Raw genomic sequence first — 6000 nt, 5'->3', positions numbered from 1 at the left:
AGCGCACCGGCATATCAGGTCGACAAGATGTTATGCTTCATTACAAAAGATTCATAGGAAGGTCAAAGGATTCGCGCACCTGCGGCCTGGTCATTTAAAAGGCTCAGTTTACACGAATACTATCAAATCGGACTAAAATTCAAACAAAAATGCGGACGTTAACGAAGGTTCAATGGCAGTGAAAGGCTCTCCTAAGGCCCAGATAAAGGGCTCGTTAAGTTCTTCATAATTATCTCGCATCTGCTGCAATCATCAGTTTGTGGAATTTGTAAAATAATACTTCTGTTGTATGTGCGTTGCAATCAAGTCTTTTCTAAAAATACTCAACACAAAGTCGTTCATAACAGATAATACATAACCAACTGAGTTGAAAATTTTCGCTAGGTACATAGACGAGATATCCTGGAACCTCAATTAAATCATGATTTTTGGAACCGTTTGAATATGGAGCCAGACTCTTTTTTATCAATTCGCCTGATCTACCATTATTTCGTGCGGGTATTGCCCCGGCCCAGAGGAGCCTGACCTCAGATGTTTCGACTCCCTTAAGTTCCCACAGATAATCTTTTCCTGATAGCTGGCTTCTCCGGAAGACAATCGAATCGTGCGCAAATTCAACAACAATGGACTGTACAGCATACAGCAAGTTTGCTTCACTGCTATAAAGTAAGTAGAGGTTCTACGTGGAAAATTCCCAGCGTCTTAATGGGCTTGGTATCGGAGTATTTGACAAAAGATTTTAGAAAACAAACGAGCTTCATACTTGATTTGTACACAAACGTTCTATGTAGTTTAGGTTATTGTTGCACTAACAGTTTAATATATAATTATAATACGCGTTTCATAGATCGATACTGTCTGGAGCCCAGACATTCCGCAGCGCGTTGCAGACTTAATCTCCGGAGGGTAAATAGGCTTGATCTCGAAACAACAACTTTAGGATTAGTTTTCACAATTTTCAGATGGGTAAAACGAATGCCGAAATTAAGGACACAGATTGATCTTTGAAATAAACGGATGCTTATTTTTACAAACAAAAATACGACTGCATCCGTGTAAAGAATTCGTGCTCATGTACGCGACGTACATCATTTCTCTATTAGATAAAACATTAGAAGCAAGCTTTGTTAAATGATATTTGTTTTATTGCGTTTAGAAGGTGTTCGTTCCAAAACTGGCCGCGGGTCTGAATGTACAAATATAAGATAAGACCCAAATTTGAAATGAATATCCTTTCGAGCAGCTATATCTATTTACATGAAAAATAGCCGTTTTTAAAAATAGTATTCAACTAAGTAGCAAAGTATCTTATTTAGTATTAAAGTTGAAAATCTAAGAAATGCCCTATCATCTGTCTTGGGGGTCGTCAACAAACTGTCAATTGCCCTTTGGGTAATATATTTGATATGTGCCTTTACAGTTGAGCAATGCTAAGCAATAGTTCAGGATTGCTATTATTGTATTGCTCTTATTAATATGATGAGGGCAATGTTAAATTTTTTTAGGCAACAAGGTTTCTATTAGTTTTTCTCTGGTAGTCTATAACACTATTGGCTATTCTTATTGTAGAAGTAGGTTTGTGAAACATCGACTACCTACATAGTTTCAGGACGAAAGTTGGCTGGAGCCTTACTCATTTTATCCTGTTCGAATTCGTTAGATAAATATCGTTTTACCCATATGGGAGAGCGTTATAGAAATCAAGGATCTCTTATGTGTTGTTTCACAAACTAAGCTTCTGACCCAAAATATCGGATGCGCGATTATGATTATGCGACAATATAGAGTATGTTTCTATGACAGGGCGCCTAGTGCTTGCTCTCCTTTATTTGTTAACTGTGTATGATAGCAATCTAAATGATAATAACGACAGTGCTGATTTCTGACGGCTTCCTCGTTTGTGGCTTCTCCTCTTTTAGCGAGCTTCTGCCTTTCTTCTGCCAGTATTTTACTCCTGACCTTTTTTTCTTCTTGCTAACTAACTAGTCTTCATAATAAGCTATATGCGATTTTTGGTACTAGGTGTAGTTCAGAAGATGCTGAAATAAACCACCCGGTTACTCAACCAATAAGACATTGTTTTGCTTTAATATAATTTCAACGATCCCTACTATATATATATATATGTATATACAGATATATTAAATCCAACACATTAATTAGCCCGTATCAAATTAACATGCGTACTGGTAAACCTTTTTTTTGCCTGTTAGATTCTATGAACGCATGTGATTTAAACGGAGTCGAAAACACGGGGGCACTTTCGGTTAAATCGTTTAGGTGATTCGGTACGGATTAGAAAACGAAGACTAGGCCCTCCGCTAATATTTTTGCTAATAAAAGGTCATTAGCGATTTATTGCATCTTCTAGAGCTCATTACGTTCACTAGGTATTTTGCTAGCAACCGCTTCAAAAATACATCCGCGAATTTTTCTTGGATTGAATAACCCTTGCTCTAATTGTTTATGTGGCAAAAATTTCCCAGCAATGCTCCATTTTTTACAGTACACACATGCTCAGCTAGCTAGACCTCAAAGTTCAGAACTGCATGGCTAACCCGGTCAAGTTTTGCTGGTGCAGCCCCAAGTTAAGTTAAAATCGCGTGAGGTTTTTTTAACTCAAAGCGTACTTTATTCATGACGCTGGTGCACCAAATAGCTCAAGTAATCGTATGTTCAGCACCTAACATTAAGTAGCTTTCTATAGCTAGTAGAGTCACCCAAGAAACGCTTCAAAGATCAGGTCACTTTGAACGTATGAAATCAGTTTAAATAAAAGAGTAACGAAGTCTATAAGAAGTAGAAAACTACCTTTATTAAATCCGTTGCTAAGTTATGACACTATTAAGTCTTTATATATCGATATAGTGATATGTACATTTTAAGATTGTATTGGGCTGACTTCGCTAAATACAGGTCTTGTTTATTTACCGCTACTATTATTTATATAAGATCACTTCGAATGATTGCTTTGGCTTCTCGGGAAAAACCATTGCAATGAAGTCTTAAATTCAAACATACGAATGGTCATGCCGTCATTCAGCGTAGGACGTAGGACGTTCGGCTCACCGATTATGAGAGCTACAATTTCAATTCAAATTTGCACGGTAGATTTTCGTATGTGTCTGCGTCACACAATTTTGTTATGGTAATCTCACCTACGGATTATGAAACAGTCAGTCAATACCATAATACGGACGTCGAGAAATCGATTTGACCGCGTTCGACATGAGCACGATTCCATGTAGATAGAATTAGATTCTGGCCAAGTGGTTCTGAGGAACTTCAAACTTGGAGCTTCATTTCGAGCCATTCAAAGCTGGAGCGGAGACGTGGGATCCCTTCAAAGCAGAACGACTGCTTTAAAGCGAAACTTGGTTGGCCCTTTCGTAGAAGCAGCGCCAGCAAAAGCTGGGAGGCTGGCCAGTTTGTGTCAGCCACACTGTGTTTTGATGCCTAGTGCACTCCTATGATAATTTACTTTTACCGTAACGGGTGAAAGTGACGGCAATAGAAGCCGCTGGACAAGATTTGCAGTGGCTCCGGTACCAGCCTCGAAAAGCAGTTGGTTCCTTCCTGGTTATCTTTGTCCATCTGTATATATCCATCCTGCTTTCCCTTCCCTTCTGACTCAGCAAAAGAGAACATAAGCAGCAGCTCGGTTACCGGCTCGCCCGATATACTGAGTACGCCTGGTACATTTGTACGAAATGCAACGATCAGGGGAATAAGATTAAAGGGAACTCATGGACTGCCGTTGCACTTACAGTGACCCTTGCCTCTACCGTTGTTGTTATTGGTGCAATTCAGCTAGACGGAGCGGATAAGGGATGAGGGGAGCGATGTCGAGGAAGTCGGGAAACGAAACGAACAGAGAGACTTTCTAGGAGCTCATAGGAAGGCAGGGAAAAGGTGAGTGATCACAAGAGAGGAACATGAGCGAAAGTTACAATGCGAGAGAGTGAGAGAGAGATGCTCCTCTCGTTCTCGGCTAAAGAGAGTGGGTAGTCGGCTAGCTGGCTTGACAGCGTTTGCTTGTCCTACAGACAGCACAGCTCAGCACTTGGCTTCGTGCAGCAAGCGGCAACAGTGACGAAGGATGCCCAGCTGGCTAGAAATACATGAAGTGATATACGGGTTGCAGAAAGGGTATCGCTGTGCAGATGAATCCCATTGACGATCATGAGCCGACGATCCGGACGGTCACTCAGATGGCTAGCAGCTAAAGCGGAAGAACCCTCGTATCGGTGAGGCGAAACGCCCGTGGCCATTGCTGTTCGGGAATGGCGGGTATACCGGCTCCTGCCATTGCTGCCGGGCGATAGGACCGGATGACTCCAAAGCTTTTGAATCTAGAAAAACGAAGTGCGGATAAGGGAGTGGTTATCAAACTTGGCAGCTATTGTTATTCGGAGCCGCATTCGACATCAAACATTTTTAGAAGATAGCCCCAGAAATTTGACGGGCCACCCCTCAAGGTGGCATATAGTCGTCACAATATCGTTCAGTTTTTTCTCATTTGATCGAGGATTCTACCCGCTTTTGAACTGTGTAATTGTACGGAAGTTTTCTACAAAACTAAAAGAACTGACCGACCAGCCACACCGCTCTAGCTATGTTCTTAATACTGAAAACTAAGATCTTCTATACCTAACTGCTATCCCGTACCGTAAAGGGGCTATTGTCGCAGTATATGGTCATGTTCGAAATCGCATTTCGTATATAATGACAGGGCAAATAAAACGTGTGTATTAATTGGCAAAATGTGCCACGTCAAGTTTGCTAAACTCGAACCGTGAATATGTGACCTCTCAAGTTATCAAGCATCATCAAGCTAACATTCAAGTTTTTATTGTCGCTACCTGAAATACTTCGGTATGCTTCGAATTTGCTTCCCTTTGAATCGTACACCGAGCTAAGTTTGTTTCTTTTTGCAAAATTTCAAATTTTAAGCTGATTTTTACCGATGATGGGTGTTTGCATCGAAGGAGCTTCAAATGATACATGGTTGTATTGTCCTCAAATTCCCATTCCTCTCCGTTTGTCAGAATCTCCCCTTTCTGAAGTTTGCATCCACATGCTTTCAATAACTTGCGTTAATCATGATATCCTTGAAGCTTAGTGTCATGTCGCAAAAACCGCCAATATGTTCATAGCTTCATTTAACATATTTCTAAAAGTAGACAAATACCAGGTGTGTTGAGGGACGGTCATTGGTAAAAACAACTAATAAGAACATATTAATAATAAAAATAATGATGATTTTTTTAGTAACTAGGCTAAAGGGCCAATGATGAGGTTAAAAAAGTTAGGTGGCACACACTAAGATGAATCTACGTTCCGGACGATCCCTCCGGATGTCTTAAAGTCGAAACATCAAACTTGGACTCCTCGCTAGACTAACAGTTAGAAAGGCATGTTTCTCGTGATTACCGTTGGTTGTTTAGGGCAGTTCCGACGCGAGTGGGATTTCCGTTTCTGGGTCCTTATAGCCTCAACCTTCCACAAGCAAAGAGGGACAGCAGCACGAAGAATACGAATGAATGCTGGGTGCGTTTCGATTCAAAAAACTCTACGCAGCAATTAGCCCTATCGAGAGTTTAAGGAAATCAACGGTTTCTTTTGCCGAAACGCCTAACATTTAAAGAAACGAGTACAATTTCTAAAATTCCACCTCTTGATAGAAATAACAAGAGCCACTATATCTGTTATAAATCCTACTTTTTACGCGCCTAAAGGTTGCCTGCGCTGACCAGGCTCTACTGAGATGCGTTTTTTCAACAGGCTCACCAAGTACTTGAATGTAACCAATGCTTTCTCCAATGATAGACACTCGGATCAGTTGAATATCGTTGCGATGAATTGTAAGAAAGTATTCAGATTTTTTAGTGTAATATGTATATAATTGTTTTTTCATGCATCCATCAAAATAACTGCCTATATAGATCGTACTCGTGGTGAAGACAATGCTCGTCTTATTTGATTGGCTTCTTGTATGCA

The 6000-nt window shown here is 40.4% G+C and overlaps 2 long non-coding RNA genes across 2 annotated transcripts in view; one reads left to right on the top strand and one right to left on the bottom strand.

Moving 5' to 3' along the window:
* Nucleotides 1–2788: 2788 nt before the first annotated feature.
* On the bottom strand, nt 2789–5691 carry LOC147758423 (uncharacterized). The gene is made up of 2 exons (XR_015319643.1): nt 5434–5691; nt 2789–4352 (listed from the first exon to the last, which is right to left on the bottom strand). It is a non-coding gene; the product is annotated as an uncharacterized LOC147758423 (long non-coding RNA).
* Nucleotides 4346–6000, top strand: part of LOC147758421 (uncharacterized) — a 47186-nt gene continuing 45531 nt past the window's right edge. The window contains exon 1 of the long non-coding RNA XR_015319641.1: nt 4346–4875. This is a non-coding gene — a long non-coding RNA (uncharacterized LOC147758421). The remainder of the gene's footprint in view (nt 4876–6000) is intronic.

The sequence above is a fragment of the Varroa destructor genome, unplaced genomic scaffold, assembly GCF_002443255.2.
Source record: "Varroa destructor unplaced genomic scaffold, Vdes_3.0 BEIS01000001.1, whole genome shotgun sequence".
In the NCBI taxonomy this organism is placed as follows: Eukaryota; Metazoa; Arthropoda; class Arachnida; order Mesostigmata; family Varroidae; genus Varroa; species Varroa destructor.
This window is presented reverse-complemented; position numbering and strand designations above follow the sequence as displayed.